The sequence below is a fragment of the Lepidochelys kempii genome, chromosome 3 (genome assembly GCF_965140265.1).
Source record: "Lepidochelys kempii isolate rLepKem1 chromosome 3, rLepKem1.hap2, whole genome shotgun sequence".
In the NCBI taxonomy this organism is placed as follows: domain Eukaryota; kingdom Metazoa; phylum Chordata; order Testudines; family Cheloniidae; genus Lepidochelys; species Lepidochelys kempii.
Genome location: NC_133258.1, coordinates 141,425,370 through 141,441,784, shown reverse-complemented (window position 1 = coordinate 141,441,784; position 16,415 = coordinate 141,425,370). Strand labels below are relative to the sequence as shown.

At 41.1% G+C, this 16,415-nt stretch overlaps 1 protein-coding gene across 9 annotated transcripts in view; it reads left to right on the top strand.

Annotated features, from left to right (window-relative positions):
• Positions 1-16,415, top strand: part of SMYD3 (SET and MYND domain containing 3) — a 658,192-nt gene that overhangs the window by 489,540 nt on the left and 152,237 nt on the right. The window contains exon 1 of one of the 9 annotated variants that reach the window (XM_073338298.1): positions 11,105-11,176. The exons of the other annotated variants lie outside the window; for them this stretch is intronic. The gene's annotated coding sequence lies outside the window, so the exon portion shown is untranslated. Of the gene's footprint in view, positions 1-11,104; positions 11,177-16,415 lie in introns of those variants that run through there. 9 annotated transcript variants of the gene reach the window in all.

The window sequence follows — 16,415 nt, the reverse complement described above, 5'->3', positions numbered from 1 at the left end:
CATCACTCTGGTATACCACTCCACTCTACTTCTCCACTTCCTCTATGTAGGGCAAATTCCTAGATGGAATAGAGGCAGCTCAGTGATTTCGCATAACCCCCTTCCATACACTGTCCTCTCTGCAAAAGGGACATGGACTTGGGTAAAGGTTTGCAGAATTATGTTACCTCTGATTAAAGTGTATTTGTTAATGCATTTTTAGGCACTAGCAGCCAAATGTTGTAGTAATTGTGATATAGAAGCATGCTGATTTAGTTGTCAAGAGCCAAGGTTGTCACTGCAAGCATAAGTGGGAGTAACCCCGTTGACTGCAGTGGGATTGTGCCTGCCTGTTACTGATACTTTGTAACTACAGTCCACTAGATCAGAAAGAACTCCCAACAGCACCCCAAATCAGCCAAAGTTGCTGGCACATCACAACACAGTTGGTGTGAGAACCAAATCTAATTGCAAAACAGTATTACGTTTTAGATATCATCATCCGCTCTTCAGCTTTCATATAAATAGATGTAAGTGTACCACTTCCAACAACACATGTGCAATATATTAAGCACCTGGACTTTTCTTTCACAGTTGTGTATCAGGTTATTCTGTTGAACTGCCAATTTTCATCGAGTACAGAGATTCTGTTCAAACAGACACCAACTTTTAAAAAAAAATTCCGATTGAAGAAGTGAAATATTTCAAGCAAATTGTTACATTAGTGAGGAAGTCCTGTAGTACCATTTGTCATACAATGAAATTGCACAGTGCATATGAATAACAGCATGCTGTAGGTACCCAATGAGAAATCTTCAGCATGGGAGTTTTCATGTGAAAAGCACAATATATAATTTATCCTTCTGTAACATCTGAATAACAATCTTGAATCCTAGAGGATTCCTAGTAGAAATGTGATTCCTGGAGCTGTTCTCTTATTCTGAATGCCAAATATGGTCTTCTGAGACAGAAGAATGAAATCAGTATTCAGTTCAGTGTTAGAGTTTTAAAAAAAATCTATATCCCAATTACTGCTAGCATTTCTACTTTTAAATTTCTCATCTGTGTACCTACAGACTTGCCTAAGGGCTTCATTGTGTGCCCTATTCTGCCAAACAAACGTGCTGGCTAACAGAAAACCAACAGAAACATTTCTGAATTGGTTTTCTTTCATGCCTGCAAGCCATGAAGTTTCCAGGATGAATATAAATATGAATATAAATCAATATTTGTGGTAGAGCAGAAGGTGATCTGCATAATTGCAGATGAAGAGAACACTGAAGCTTTCATTCAACAGTCAAGGACACGTGAATCAATATCATTTAGAGATTTTTAAAATGCACATCAGGATTTTCGGTCTGCGGTCTTAGCTCCTTTGCAGGAAACTGGAGGAATTCTGACCCCTCAACATAAATAAATAAATAAAATAGAAAAGGCAGGATAGAATTCAGGACAGGCCCCCAACTGGATATTATGTGTCACCACTGCAGGCTATAAATGCTACCCGTCTGCTACTGCAGTGTGGAAGGCAGAGCTTCCATGACGATAAGGCAAATCAAAGGAGTGAAGATTTAAAAATATATAAATATACCCCACAGGAAAACATAGACTTGTTGGCAGTAGGCATGCTCCCCTGTGTGTTTCCAAGCTCCATCTCCTCATCAATCCTTATTTGGAGGGCTAGAGGGTGTCTATCATGCACAATTAGGCCCGTAAGGTAGTTTTTATTTTTTATTTTTGCATTTGTAAAACCTGTTGACCATTGTGGACTATAATAATTAGAGACAGACCAATCCGAAACTCCTTCATCCACACTGCCACCTCCTTCCCACAGAGCTTTGGTGGCTCTAATAAAAGGGGGCCTGGATCTAAACCACGTACGCCAATTCAAATAACCATATTGAAGAACAATGTCTGTTGAAAAGAAAAAGAGAGATTTTATTTACTGGAAATATCCAGTTTTATTACATTTTCAAAGAAGCCTGCCTGAATAACCCAGTAAAAGATTATCAGCAAACAGGGATTTGCTGCCTCGTTAATCCACTCAGCAAAAATGCTTTGTTCTTCTTTTATTCTGACAAATTAGGCCAGAGGCATCAGGGTTTTCATTCACATCCTCCACAAACAATGAATAGTTAAGAGTGGCGTGGCCAGAGGGAGCAGACAAACAGTAATCAGGTTCCCATTTGTGCATAACTCCATCCTGCACCTGCAGTACACTCTTATTGCCCATGGAGGTGCATGAAGACTGACAGAGGGTATTATGTCATCTCTTGAAGACAGAAGGAGTCACAGTCTTGGTCAGGATTCTGGTCTTTTCCTGCTCATAGAACAGGAATCCTAGCCATTCCCCAGCTTGTGTGATCTGCCATGTGGTAGCATGAAGATACCTGTTGTGCCATGAGTTTAGCTCTACTTTCCCTCCTGCCTTTCCCTCCACTTTCCTTACCAGCCAAACCTCTACTGAGACATAAAAAATAACTCTTATGAAATTGTAACTGTTACATTATTCTGTTGAAGATATGCATGAATATCCTCTCTATATACAGGTGAGTACCATATGCCAAGTTGGAATGAGCTTGATAAAAATATCTCTATATTTATTATAGAGGTACTTGGTGTGACTCCATAGTTCATGCTGCAACAAGGGATCCATTATCATTTTTATTCTTTCCATGCCCCTCTCATTTTCAATAGCAAAAGAAGCTTTGACTACTGTGAATTTTGATGAGGTCATTCCAAGGGGGAGAGAATTTTGTATAGAGTTTCAAAAATCTAGAATTAATGGTTTTGAAATGACAGGAACTCCAAAATTGACTCCTCTACAAATTCTGATCTCATACCTCTCACAATTTTTTAGCCCTCTGATCCTCACAGTTGCTACACACACACAGATTTGCCCGGGTATAAATCTCCAAACACACATTTGCATAGTAAAGTAGACTGGGTAACTGCTTTTGAAATAATAGTTATTTGTATTGTTCATCATTCCTGACTGGCTCACTGTCAGCAGAGCCACCTTGTAAAGGTTTATGTGGTGTTTTATGAGCTAAAATTTTAAGCACATAAGTATTTAACTGACTTAACTATAAACTAGTGGTCTCCATGTGGGCAAGTAGCCCAGGGTACTGGACTCTATTAATCTCCTTAAGTTATATGTTACTAGAAGGAAACCAACTTCGAGCCGAGCCAGCTAAGCACTGATGTGTGTATATCTGTTTGCGATGTGTACGTTTAAAGGGTTTGTAAATATGTGCTATAGGTCAAAATGAAGGTTGTTTGTGAAACGTGAAAGGTGAGTGTTAACATGACAATATTGTTGACTGAATGTATGAATTGTAAGAGTAATGGATTATTTATGTTACTTTAGCTGGTCTTTGCCATTATGTTAAGTGCTTAAGTTTTTTTTTCTGTTGTAATGTTCTATTTATGTAATTTGCATGTGGGTTATAGCAATTGCTGCCACAACATTAACTATATATTATATTGTTGTGTGTGTATAGGAGATAATATATGAGAGGGAGAGAGAGAGAGAGTACATAAAGGCAGTATAACGGTTCTATTGGCATTAATTTCCAGTGCCTGCATTGCTCAGAGCAGCAAAGACACAAATGATTTGCTTGAGGTAATGCAGTAACTCACTTGGGAGTCAGGTGTTGAAACCAGACTGGACGACTCCCAGTCTGCTGCAGTAATGGTTAGATCACAGTTCCTTCCCCAGATCCATTGTGTGTGCCGTAGATGGTCTGTTGATAAAGAGTGGACTTCATTCTCCATGTCTGTCAGTCTGGTACCTTTCATAAGCATTATATTTATTCAAAGGAAAAAAGAAAAGTAAGGAGATGTGCACATTTATAGGAGAAGTAGTTTTAAAAAAAAAAGGAGTACTTGTGGCACCTTAGAGACTAACCAATTTATTTGAGCATGAGCTTTCGTGAGCTACAGCTCACTTCATCGGATGCATACCGTGGAAACTGCAGCAGACATTATATACACACAGAGAATATGAAACAATACCTCCTCCCACCCCACTCTCCTGCTGGTAATAGCTTATCTAAAGTGATCATTGGGTGGGCCATTTCCAGCACAAATCCAGGTTTTCTCACCCTCCACCCCCCCACACAAATTCACTCTCCTGCTGGTGATAGCCCATCCAAAGAGACAACTCTTTACACAATGTGCATGATAATAAAGTTGGGCCATTTCCTGCACAAATCCAGGTTCTCTCACCCCCTCACCCCCCTCCCAAAAACCACACACACAAACTCACTATCCTGCTGGTAATAGCTCATCCAAAGTGACCATTCTCCCTACAATGTGCATAATTAAGGTGGGCCATTTCCAGCACAAATCCTGGATTTGTGCAGGAAATGGCCCAACTTGATTATCATGCACATTGTGTAAAGAGTTGTCACTTTGGATGGGCTATCACCAGCAGGAGAGTGAATTTGTGTGCGGGGGTGGAGGGTGAGAAAACCTGGATTTGTGCTGGAAATGGCCCACCTGATGATCACTTTAGATACAAATAAATTGGTTAGTCTCTAAGGTGCCACAAGTACTCCTTTTCTTTTTGCGAATACAGACTAACACGGCTGTTACTCTGAAACCTAGTTTTAAAAAAAATCCCAGTAAATTAAACTGAATTGCCAACTTGCATTCAGCACTAATATGTCATACTTAAGACTACATTTTAGTTACGGGTATTTTTAGTAAAAGTCATGGACAGGTCACGGGCAGTAAACAAAAATCATGGCCCGTGATCTGTCCATGACTTATAGTCTATACCCCTGACTAAACCTTGGGTGCTCTGAGGCAGGGAGCTCTGGGGGGGTGGGCAGCAACGTATGGCCCAGGATCCCTGCTAGTGCTGGTGTGGCGGGGCACAGCACCCTGAGACTGCCCCAGCAGGTGTGGCTGGCCCAGGGGCTGCCCCAGATGCTTAGGTGGCCACTGGGCCAGCCGCACCAGCCACTGCAGAAGTCACGGAATCTGTGTCCTCCGTGACAGACTTGCAGCTTTAGTCATAGTGTAGATGTAATGACCTGCCAAACACTGCATTTCTTTTAAGTCACACGTCAAGAGCCAAAGCTCTTCATGTGCCATAGCGGAGACGTCTGCAGAATCACTATTTTAAGATGAAGTGTTTTGGACCGTTACTGTAGAATAATGTAGGATTTTTTTTAATATAGGGGAGATAAAACAATTTAGTATCTTCCTTCAGCTGCCCACTTGAGACACCATGGGGTATTTTGTTTCATTCCTGGAAGTAATACTGTTTTCTTTTATAAGAAGATGAACCTTCCAGGAATGATATTTGAAAAAGCACTGGCAATATGCCAAAAGTATTGACGTGCAGAGTGTCACTTGAATATAAGCACCTGGATGTACTGAGTAATGTCTAATTTTATTTAGCAAGAAATTGATTTTATATAAGCTTATTAGTTACTGTACCTAAGTACTAATGTTAGTGGTCGTACAGGTGCCCTGCAGTCTAGAGAATACACTGATGGGGCATTATAAATACAACAGACAGATAACTATTTCTTAACATGGTATATTTGACTATTCAGCATATGGAGTAGACATCACTTAGTCACTGAACTGCTCTGGGTCCACCAACAGTAAATGAAATGCGTAAAATTGTAAAACAGGGAGTGTTATGTATCTACTTCTAGTGCCTCTGTAGTTCGGAATCATTCATCATTTTCAGTTTTCAGGGGTATATGAAAATAATTTTTCCTCTGCAGTGAAACCTGATTAAAAGGTCTCAGCGCAGGAAAGCTGTTCTTTTCCTAAAGGGCAAGCCCACTAAGGATGATTGCTTTCCTAAAAACCAGGTGGGCAAGAAGGATGAAGCAGCACTCTGAAAAAACAACCCGCCCTCTTCTGGATTTTTGCATCCCTCAGTCTCAGTTGTTGACTTAAGAAGAGGCCTTCGCTGTTCTGTGAGAGAGACTTTGTGTTGATAAAAAACAAAATAGGCTAGATGCCCAACTGGTCTAAATTGGTGTACATGAGCTGAGGATCTGGCTCAAAGTATTCATGGTATAGATAGAGGGCCATATTCATCACTGGTATAATTTCATTGGCTTCAAACCAGGAAGGAACTTGCTCTATAATGTTAGGGGCTCAGCGGCATGGATGACATTCGCTTCTGTGCAGAGTCCACACAAGGTCTGTACACCATTTAAGTCTTATTTAAGACCTCAGAATTAAGACTAAAATGGGGCTTAAGTGGGGCATAGGACTTGTGCTGTTCCTTTGAATTGATTAATTTCACCCTGTGTGTGTGTATCTGAGAGTAGAATGTAACCCTAAATGCCTTGCATCCACAGAAACAAGGATATTTATCCTTCATACACTCACTCCTTCAAGTGAACATCTGTAAACTGCCCCTGTGCAGAAGGTCCTATTTATGGCTTATTCTTAAGGCTTAAGTGGGACTCAAGTGGTGCGCTAACTTTGTATTGTCTCTCTGCACAGAGGTGAATTTCACTCTAATTGCTCTTGACTGATACCACACAACGGTGCTCCAGTATTTCACCAAGAAGCTTTTGTGGGTTGATATTGGATCTGTAACATTATCTAGCATTATTTCTGTAATAGAATAGAATAATAGTCAGATGATCCTACACTATGTATAGCAAAGTTTATGTAGAAACTTGTGCTTTGCTCTTTTTACTAGGTTTGTCTGAAACTGAACCACAGCCATGATTGCAAAATGCCATGTTTATCCCCTAATGGAGCACATACATATACTGGATATTAAACAGATGTTTAAACGTGGTGGTGTTTTGGTTTCATCTTTTTCTGGGGATAGCAGACAGTCTGGCTCATTGTTGGTAGAGACCTGAAGGAATGATGTAAGGGCTAATCTGTTTCCTCTTTTGCAATGAGTAAATGGCTGTTGAAATTCAGTAGAAAACCAGAAGACATCCTAAGACATTTGTTTTTAATTGCAGCGTTGGAGTCAGTTTCCTTGTACTGGAGAACTATCGAGGTGATTGTCTTGTGGCCATCACTGAACCAGTGGTGGTTTTCTGCTGACAAAATTGACTCTGAGAACAGGGCTCATTTTCACTATAAAGTTGGTCATGCAGTTCAACAAGGAACAGAATATCCAAATCCCCTCTTTCTACCCTAAGTCCAAATCTCCTAAAAAAGATGGACTTTCCTGAGGTGATCAGAGGTTTCTGTGTAGCACAAGAAATAAAAGTATTACAGTATCTATTCCAATAGTGATTTGGTTTAAGGTCCCCACAAAAAGATTCCAGCTCCATTTTTGTTTGTACTTGTAGGTTCCAGGACCAGTCCCTTGATCTTGGGTCTACAGGCATTGGGTGTGCTGTGGAAGCAACCCACTCATTCCCTGGGAAAGGAGAACTTCCAAGTTGCTCTTTTGCACTTTCCCTGAGTGGGTACAAACAGATTGGTGATGATAGTCTCCAAAGAGAATGGCTTTTGAAGGGAGGGTAGAAGTGAGAGGAGGACCCTGGTGATGGATGGAGTAAAAAAAGAAGAGATTGGAGATATATTTTTGATTCTGACAACTGTGGAATAAATTTAGGTATGAAGAGAAGAACTCAGGCAATAAGCAATAGGAGAAACAACAAATTGTGTGTGTGTGTTTGGTGAATTACTGTTAACAAATCTGTGCAATAAACTCCACATGGGCACTCTTCCAATCACAAAGATGATAAAAATAATGCTGACCATATTTGTCAGTGGTCACTCATAGATTTTAAGTCATTGGTATGTGGATTTCTTCTTGTGTCAGACATTGAACCACAGCTATTCCATGACAGGAATCGTTTGCAGAATTAAAGTAACACTTTTGGGTTTCAGATTTCATACAGAACTACTGGGTGAAATTCTGACTCCATTGAAGTTAGTAGCAAAGCTCCCATTGACTCTAATGAAACCAGGATTTCACCCACTATATGTAGCAGGCCAAACCCTTCAGTACTTACTCAGTTGCTTACCCTGTTAATTTAAATAGGAATTTTGAAAGAGTTAGAAGTGCAAGATTTAGCCCATAGTGCTGCCAGATTATGTTGAAGAGGGGATAAATTGTGAAAGGCTGGCCATATACTTTAATGCTTTCCTACTGTTAGAACAGCAAATTAGCCATGCAAGTATCCATGCTGCTTGGTTCCTGGATGGAGTGTTTTGGACCATTTGTTTGATCTTATGTGAAATTCATTTTTTCTGCGCCTGGGGAGGATTAAATTGTGCTCTAATCTTGTATTTCATTACAAGCTAAGTTAGATTGGCTTTCCTCGCCAGTTACAGGAACAGAATGGAACCAACTCTCATTCTTTTAGAAGTCAAAGATCTTCCTATGTGTCTGTGGGTATCTGTCTGGTTCTTTCTGACGCTCCCCTTCCCACCCACCCCCACCCCCCATCCTTATATCAATCACATACCCCTTCCTTTGTACTCCTGGGTTCTTGACCAAGTGTACCGGAGTCTCCTAACCTCCTCTCCTTCAAATCCGTTTGGAGGCTGCCTAAGAGAGGCTAGAGCCATTAAGGCTACTGCCTCTGGTATTGTCTCTGAAAACCCCTAAGTGGAAGCTGTTAAGCAACTTTTATAAAGGGGCTCTTCTTTACTGCTAGAGTATTCCAGACAGTCCCCTATTGGGAAGTACTTAATCAAGAATATTTTACAGGAACATCTTGCTAATGACAGATCCAGAAATAATCATTATTAAAGAACATCCCCACATTTCTCACAATACTTTGTGTTACTGAAACTGGCACCTTAAACACCTTCCTCCCACCAACCTCCCTAATTTATGAAGCAGCTTTGCAGTTCACCTTTAAGAGACTGAGATGTTATGACTATCACAGTTACTAGTTAGTCATGTTCTTTTATGAAGTCAGTAGTGATAACAATAACTTAGAGGATTGTAATCTTTATAGTAGGAAATTTATTGCAGACAAAAAAGATACATTACAAAACCAGGGTGAATAAGATTCCATTATTGCTCAAGACATGCAACTGGCAATTGTCAAGGTTGAGGAATCTGCACTAAGGGAAGATTGTATCTCATTAAAACATTTCCCATGTGAAGAAAAAAAACAAAAGCCAAGTGACACAAAGAACCATTCAGCCACCCAGAGGTGTTATATGTATAGAAACAACCACTCTCCAGAAGGATTAGCTGTAGAATCATAGAATATCAGGGTTGGAAGGGACCCCAGAAGGTCATCTAGTCCAACCCCCTGCTCGAAGCAGGACCAATTCCCAGTTAAATCATCCCAGCCAGGGCTTTGTCAAGCCTGACCTTAAAAACCTCTAAGGAAGGAGATTCTACCACCTCCCTAGGTAACGCATTCCAGTGTTTCACCACCCTCATAGTGAAAAAGTTTTTCCTAATATCCAATCTAAACCTCCCCCACTGCAACTTGAGACCATTACTCCTCGTTCTGTCATCTGCTACCACTGAGAACAGTCTAGAGCCATCCTCTTTGGAACCCCCTTTCAGGTAGTTGAAAGCAGCTGTCAAATCCCCCCTCATTCTTCTCTTCTGCAGACTAAACAATCCCAGCTCCCTCAGCCTCTCCTCATAAGTCATGTGTTCCAGACCCCTAATCATTTTTGTTGCCCTGTATAGAGATTCAAGCAAAACAAGGCATAATTTTGACTAAGTTGGCTCCCCTGAGAGTTCCTTAAGCCACACATGGAAGCACTCATTAGGGTTTGCATCCTTATTTTTCCAGTAACACAACAGAAATAATGATTGGGAGGAAAATGTAAAATATTTTATTACAAAGCTCTGGTGTAAATCAGTGTAGCTTCATTGACTTCAGTGGAGCTGTCCTGACTTACACAAGCTGATGTCATAGATCTGGTCCTTTGTGCCATGCGGATGTCACATCACAATACAAGCGTCACAGTGGACTGTTGGAATAGCTGTTTTGGCTCTTTCACTCCATTTGCTGAAGAAATGTCTCTTGAGTTCTACACTGACCTGATAGAGATCGTCTGAAACCAGAATCATTTACTGAAACTTTCCCCACCCGCTCCCTTGGTTTGAATGTTGGGGGTTTGGACAAAATGGGATCAAACACTGAACTATCCCTGGTTTGGGTTTTCCAAAGGCTGAGTAAGATTTGTTTTTGTTTTAAAACACTCCTGCTTTTGTGTATCTCTAGATCCTTCCCTTCGATCAGTTCCAGAACCTCTAACAACTTTTCTAAGACCACAGTTAATGCTCAAGACCACCTTAAATCAAGCCCTGCCCATATTGACTATTAATATTATTTCTCATGAGATATATTGGATTAACTTGTCATCATTCTCACACTCTTCTCAGGAAAGGCCAATGACCTTCATGTCAAAAGGAACACTTGCTGTTTAGGACCAGGGGAATTAACAGACCTGTTTCTGATACAAACCACCCAGAATTTCAGGGTGTTCAAATTCAGTGCGTTGCTTTGGGCCTATCTTTCTCTATGGTCTACAATTTTAGGGCCTCATTCAAAGTCTCCTGAGATCAGTGGGCTTTGGATCGTGCCCTTGAACTCCAGATCCACATGTACTTCTAAGGAAGAAAATGTCTGGGATAATGATAGCAAGAAATAGGTGAAAAGAGCTGCAAGTTCATATCAGCGTAAATGAAAGTTATCTTGTCAAGACTTGCCTGGTGAATAGATGGCAGAATGTGAAAGAAGGAAAGGAGAAGTATTATATAATCTAATCAAAGTCTGCAAATAGCAGTATGATTGAAGGATTGTGTGCAAGGGAAGAGGTGAATGTTTTACAGTGGAGATTATTGTGGCCACTTGGCTAGAACTCAGGGCTGTAAGGATGGAATTTTTAAATTCTTTGAGACAAATGAATCTGCTCAACATTATATAAATTGTCATGGAACAAATTTCAGCACTGGACAAAAGACATATTAGAGTATCTGATGTACAGTGATCTTTAAAATATCTTGGGACAAAAGATGTACAAATGATAGAAGCATTTATTATATAAAAAATGTATCAAGACTAAGCACAGATCCTAAGAAAGTCTCAAAGTCATTATCTACCCACTAGTTAGTCAATGACAAAAATAAGTTACATGCCTCAGAATGCCAAATTCTTTTTGAAAGAAAAACAACTCTAAGACTGCAGGAAGGAAGAAGGTAGCTATGGGAAGCAGATGTGTAAGGTGTATACATTTCAAGGAATGTAACAGCTAAGAGGTAATTTATTTTGTGTTTGCATAAAATATGGGAATGTGTTTGAATACATTGGATGAAATTCCATCCTAAGATACATCTGAGTAATAACTGTGTATGCATTCTAATGGCAAAATTTGGCCCATTTTCTAGAAACCACACAGTTGATGTGGGAAGATGTACAATCACCATTTTAAATGTCAACTTTTGCCTGCAGTACCATACAGTGGTATGTGAGGTACTATATTTATTGATCATACTAAATATAGGGAAATACTGTTGTTTGTCAGATAATGGTGTGGGTTTTGTGGCAAATGTTGACTTTTTAATGGTGATCACTCCAGGCAAAGTGTATGAAGCGAGAATAAAGGAAATAAAGGAGTTTTGATAATCAGTGCACAAGGTGAGTTTAATTGACAGCACACCTCTCAACCAGAAAAATTGCTTCTCAGTTTAAAACACAGACTTCTCTCACACTGATATTGCTATTGACGTAATGGTTAGGAACCTATATGCTAAGGATAGAAAAGTTTAACTGCAATTAATACATTTATTTTAGAGGCAATTGCCAAAGCAGGATAAAGTAGTTTGAGATTTTGTTTTTCAGATTCATAGATTTTTAAGTCAGACTGGACTATTGTAATAATCTGAGCTGACCTCTTACATAACATAGGCCACAGAATTTCACCCAGTGATTCCTGCATTGAGCACAATAACTTGTAGTTGAACCACAAGTTATTGTAGTTTTAGAAAAACATCCATGCTTAATGTAACTTGTCCAAGTGATGGAGAATTTGCCACATCCCTCAGTAGTCTGTTCCAATGGTTAATAGTTAGAAGTTGAACTTCGATTACTTGAATTTCCAGCCATTGGATCTTGTTACATCTTTGCCTGCTAGACTGAAGAACCCTCTAGTATCAAATATTTTCTCCTTGTTTAGGTAGTAATAGACTGTGATCAAGTTGCCTCTTAACCGTCTGTTCTCGATGTGACTATAGGATTTCTGCCACAGATTAGCACAGTGATCCCCAATCACTTGAATATGTTTCTGTACTTATGCTTTAGACATGTGAAACTGGGGCTCTAAACTGTATCTTCATGGCTTAGTTGCTCCAAATGTTTGTTAGTCTCACCATGCAAATGCTTTGGAGCAGCCTAAGCCCCATTGCAAGTAAGAGTATGACAACTGAATGAGAGGTGATGGGTGCTGGCTTGTACAGCAGAGGCATTGGTTACTAAATAGATATAGTTAGGGCCCTACCAAATTCACAGTGCATTTTGGTCAATTTCACCATCATAGGATTTTAAAAAAATTAAATGTCATGATTTCAACTGTTCAAATCTGAAAATTCACTGTGGTGTAATTGTAGGGGTCCTGACCCAAAAAGGAATTGTGAAAGGGTCACAAGGTTATTGTAGAGCGGCTTGCGGTACTGCTACCCTTACTTCTGTGCTGCTGCTGGCGGCAGTGCTGCCTTCGGAGCTGGGCAGCTGGAGAGTGGTGGTTGCTGGCTGGGAGCCCAGCTCTGAAGGCAGAGCCGCCGCACACAGCAGAGCAGAAGTAAGGATGGCGTGGTATGGTATTGCCACTCTCACTTCTGTGCTGCTTCCTGCAGAGCTCGGCCCTCAGTCAGCAGCTGCCACTCTCCGGCCACCCAGCTCTGAAGGCAGCAGCGCAAAAGTAAGGGTGGCATGGTATAGTATTACCACCCTTACTTCTGCCCTTCTGTTGGCCGCGTGCCACCTTCAGAGTTGGGCACCCGGCCAACAGCTGCTGCTCTCCAGCCATCAGCTCTGAAGGCAGTGCAGAAGTAAGGGTGGCAATATTGTGAAACCCCCCTACCCTAAAATAAGCTTGTGACCCCCCTGAAACTCCTTTTTGGGTCAGGACCCCCAATTTGAGAAATGCTGGTCTCCCCCATGAAATCTGTATAGTATAGGGTAAAAGCACACAAAGGTCATGGGGGGAGACCAGATTTCACGTTCTATGATGCATTTTTCATGGCCATAGATCTAGTTGCCTGGAAATGTTTGGAACTTCTGCATTTAGCACATACTGTGTCTGCAGGGCTAAGCCCAAATCACTATGTGGAATGCTGTTAGCATTGCTGCTCCCTGGTTCCATCCTCAGAGCTTTGAGTCCAGGCCCCTCTTTTATTCAATTAAAACTTATCTGGCTTATTGTACCAACTTATTATTTATTATTATTTATTTAAAAGTGTCATAAATATGTAAAATATTACAGACACATTATAGACACTGTTCCTGGCTCTAGTAGCTTGCAACCTAACTTAGATTCATACAGTGTAGTACAATATAGTTCAAATGGAAAGAGATGCAAAAATGCTAAATAAGATCACCATTGGAAAGTTTTGTAAAGAAGGATGTTGTAGGGAGGAATTTGAAGAAAGAAATGTAGGTCACACAGTCCATGAGAGAGAAGCATGAGGCAGTTCTACGTGGTAGGAAGTGGCGTGGGAGAGGGAGATAAAGAGAAATGCTAGGAGGTAGGTTTGGGAGGCCCAAAGGGAGAAAAATAAAAGTAGAAAAATATAAAAGATCATCATTGGAAAGTTTTGTGAAAGAAGGATGTGTTAGGGAGGAATTTGAAGAAAGAAATGTAGGTCACACAGTCCATGAGAGAGAAGCATGAGGCAGTTCTACGTGGTAGGAAGTGGCATGGGAGAGGGAGATAAAGAGAAATGCTAGGAGGTAGGTTTGGGAGGCCCAAAGGGAGAAAAATAAAAGTAGAAAAATAAACAAAGTAGAATTGCATAGGTTCTTGAAAGTGAAGATGGAGAATCTGACCTTGTCACAGAAAGAGGTGGAGCCAGTAAAGACTTTGAAGAGGAGGTGATGCAGTCACAACAGTGAGAATGAACAATTGTATCTAATAAGTTGTATAAGAAAGCTTAGGATGGGATAGATAATATTTAATGACATGCAGGTGACATAGAATTAAGTAATTGTCATTTGTTTACTTGATGTAACCCTCAGTTTGATATATTGGACCAACCCCAACCCTATTGTAACTCCATTGACGAATTTGATCCATTCTGCCTGATATAAGTGATTAGATGGAAGGGAAGAAAGATGTGAAATGCTTTTTCTTTTTAAGCATCCAGTACCTCACTCGGACTTTTGCAAGTTAGTTCTAAATGTTATATCATAAACTATACAAAGAATGTGTTAGTCATTTAATTAGCCATATCACACTGTATAGTACAAGTCAGTAACATAAAAGGTTTGCACAGTTTCCATCAAACACAAAACAACCTTTCTTGTACATTTATAAGATAAAAATCTGTTTAAAGTGAACAAGACTGTAGGGAAAATTTTGATATTGGAACAACAGATTTTCAAAGCACCGTAACAGGGTACTTACCACAGAATTTGTCACAACAGTGGTAGAGTTGTTCCTCCTATATATTTATTATGGTCACGTGTGAAGAAAATATCAAACTCCCAGGAAGAACAGAAATGTTATTTCTGACATGGTTACACTAAAAATCTCCATCAAATTCAATAGTGTAAACAGAACCGCACCATCAACATCCATTAGGTTATATCTGCTTACACCAAGACAGATCTTTTTCTCTGTAGTTGGATTAATTGTAGAATCCCACATTTAGGGGTGACAGACACCAAGGTACAGGCATGGGAATTATATTGATTTGAGTGGGTGTGGGTTTGCACCTGTTTTTTACTTTTTATTCAAAAAAGATTTTTAAATTCTTGCATGAGAATAAATGAAATACTTAAATTTAAAATATATATGTATGTGGATTGGGTGTTCGTGTTAATATACTTGCTCTGAAGGAGGCAAGTATATCAGTTATTAAGAGATTGTGTAAAAGAGAGGCACTTAATGTATGCTAGAACCATGGTATGATTGTCTATGAGTAAGGCTATGTTTTAGTCACGGGTATTTTTAGTAAAAGTCATGGACAGGTCACGGGCAGTAAACAAAAATTCACAGCCCATGACCTGTCCATGACTTGTACTATATACACCTAACTAAAACTTGGGACAGGGGACCGTGGGTGCTCTGGAGGGGTGGGACAGGGGTGCCGCGGGTGCTCTGGACGGGGGCCGGGCAGCGGCGCACAGCTTGGGACCCCCGCTGGTGCTGGGGGTGAGGGTTGGCAGGGCTGGTAGGCTCCCTATCCAGCTCCGTGTATCCCTGCAGCTCCTAGGGGAAGGGAAAGCCAGGGGGGCTCCGTGTGCTGCCCCGTCACAAGCTCCAGCTCTGCAGCTCCCATTGGCCGGGAATGGCAGCCAATGGGAGCTGCTGGGGCAGCACCTTTGGGCGGGGGGCAGCAGGCAGAGCACCTTGGTCCTTCTGCATAGGAGCTGTAGGGACACACCAGCTGCTGCTGAGAGCACCCCCTGAGCTAAGCGCCACCCCGTACCCCAACCCCCTGCCCCAGGCCTGAGCTCCCTCCCACACCCAAACAGCTCCCCCACCAGCAGCAGCTGGTGGGGCTGGCCCAGGGGCTGCCTGGTCTGCTGGGGCATTATGCATTATGATCATCTAGGGGCATTATCATCTAGGGGCATTATGCATTATGATCATCTAGTCTGACCTCCTGCACAACGCAGGCCACAGAATCTCACCCACCCACTCCTGTAACAAACCTCTAACCTATGTCCGAGCTACTGAAGTCCTCAAATCGTGGTTTAAAGACTTGGAGGTGAAGAGAATCCTCCGGCAAGTGACCCGTGCCCCACGGCCTCTGCCAATCTGCTCTAGAGGAAAATTCCTTTCCGATCCCAAATATGGCAATCAGCTAAACGCTGAGCATGTGGGCAAGACTCACCAGCCAGCCACCGAGGAAAGAATTCTCTGTAGTAACTCAGATCCCACCCCATCTAACATCCCATCACAGGCCATTGGGCATATGTACCACCACTAGTTGAAGATCAATTAATTGCCAAAATTAGGCTATCCCGTCATATCATCCCTTCCATAAACTTATCAAGCTTAGTCTTGAATCCAGATGTGTCTTTTGCTCCCACTGCTTCCCTTGGAAGCCTGTCCCAGAACTTCACTCCTCTGATGGTTAGAAACCTTTGTCTAATTTCAAGTCTAAACTTCCTGATGGCCAGTTTATATCCATTTGGTCTTGTGTCTGCATTGGTACTGAGCTTAAATAATTCTTCTCCCTGCATGGTATTTATCTCTCTGACATATTTATAGAGAGCAATCACATCTCCCTTCAGCCTTCTTTCGGTTAGGCTAAACAAGCCAAGTCTTTGAGT